General features: G+C 45.3%; 1 pseudogene across 1 annotated transcript in view; it reads left to right on the forward strand.

Annotated features, from left to right (window-relative positions):
* The window catches only part of LOC108543839 (translationally-controlled tumor protein-like), a 9565-nt pseudogene continuing 7624 nt past the window's right edge, over positions 1–1941 (forward strand). Inside the window, exons 1-2 of the transcript XR_001889683.1 lie at positions 1–443; positions 742–994. The product of XR_001889683.1 is annotated as a translationally-controlled tumor protein-like (transcript). The remainder of the gene's footprint in view (positions 444–741; positions 995–1941) is intronic.

The raw sequence follows: 1941 nt of genomic DNA on the forward strand, positions 1-1941 counted from the left end.
CTAGCCCGCTCAACAGAGTGAGACTCTATCTCAAAAAAAATAGATAGCTTTTCCACCCGCTCCACTCTCCCCTCCAGCGCCGCTCCGGCTGCATGGCCCTAGCTCCGAGTTTCGGGCTCCTGCTAAACTAGCGCCGCCGTCGTCGTCTCCCTTCAGTCGCCATCATGATTATCTACCGGGACCTCATCAGCCACGGTGAGTTGTTCTCCGACATCTACAAGATCCGGGAGATCGCGGACGGACTGTGCCTGGAGGTGGAGGGGAAGATGGTCAATAGAACATAAGGTAACATTGATGACTCGCTCAATGGTGGAAATGCCTCCGCTGAAGGCCCAGAGGGCGAAGGTACCGAAAGCACAGTAATCACTGGTGTCGGTATTGTCATGAACCATCACCTGCAGGAAACAAGTTTCACAAAAGAAACCTATAAGAAGTGCATAATGGCCGGGCGCGGAGGCTCAAGCCTGTAATCCCAGCACTTTGGGAGGCCGAGACGGGCGGATCACGAGATCAGGAGATCGAGACCATCCTGGCTAACACGGTGAAACCCCGTCTCTACTAAAAAAATACAAAAAACTAGCCGGGCGAGGTGGCGGGCGCCTCAGCTACTCCGGAGGCTGAGGCAGGAGAATGGCGTAAACCTGGGAGGCGGAGCTTGCAGTGAGCTGAGATCCGGCCACTGCACTCCAGCCTGGGCGACAGAGCCAGACTTCGTCTCAAAAAAAAGAAAAAAAAAAGAAGTGCATAAAAGATTACATGAAATCAATCAAAGGCAAACTTGAAAAACAGAAAGAGTAAAACCTTTTATGACAGGGGCTGCAGAACAAATCAAGCTAATTTCAAACATCCTTGCTAATTTCAAAAACTACCAGTTCTTTATTGGTGAAAACATGAATCCTGATGGCATGGTTGCTCTATTGGCCTACCGTGAGGATGGTGTGACCCCATATATGATTTTCTTTAAGGATGGTTTAGAAATGGAAAAACATGGCCGGTCGCGGTGGCTCAAGCCTGTAATCCCAGCACTTTGGGAGGCCGAGACGGGCGGATCACGAGGTCAGGAGATCGAGATCATCCTGGCGAATACGGTGAAACCCCGTCTCTACTAAAAAATACAAAAAAAAAACTAGCCGGGCGAGGTGGCGGGCGCCTGTAGTCCCAGCTACTCGGGAGGCTGAGGCAGGAGAATGGCGTGAACCCGGGAGGCGGAGCTTGCAGTGAGCTGAGATCCGGCCACTGCACTCCAGCCTGGGCGACAGAGCGAGACTCCGCCTCAAAAAAAAAAAAAAGAAATGGAAAAACATTAACAAATTTGGCAATTACTTTGGATCACCTGTCATCATAACTGGCTTCTGCTTCTCATCCACACAACACCAGGACTTAAGACAAATGGGACTGGATGTCATCTTGAGCTCTTCATTTATTTTAACCGTGATTTATTTGGAGTTTGAGGCATTGTTTTAAGAAAACATGTCATGTAGGTTGTCTAAAATAAAATGCATTTTAACTCAAATATTTGAGAGAATGCCTTTTAGTTTAATGCATAGTTAAATTCATCCTGTAGTGTTCCTGGAGGAGCTAGAGCCTGGTTATAGGCTACTACTCATCAATTAACTTCTACAGTGGAGATTACTTCTGGGACTGGAGTATAAGAAAGAATCAAAGGTTTTAATTGTGAGTTGCAATAAAGGGAAAGACCATGCTCATAGCAGTGCCAACATCTGAAGTGTGGAGCCTTACCCATTTCATCACCTATAACGGAAGTAGTTAACTGGAAGAGATTACCAAGAGAATAAATAGAGCCTCATTCAGTGGAAAAAAATAAAATAAAATAAACAAATAAATAAATAAAATAAAAAATAAAAGACCTCAACTCAGTCACCCAACTATACAGTTTAAAGGATCTAGAAAAAAAAAAAAAAAAAAAAAAAAAAAAAAAAA

This window comes from Rhinopithecus bieti, unplaced genomic scaffold (assembly GCF_001698545.2).
Source record: "Rhinopithecus bieti isolate Rb0 unplaced genomic scaffold, ASM169854v2 scaffold_24996, whole genome shotgun sequence".
NCBI classification, from domain to species: Eukaryota; Metazoa; Chordata; class Mammalia; order Primates; family Cercopithecidae; genus Rhinopithecus; species Rhinopithecus bieti.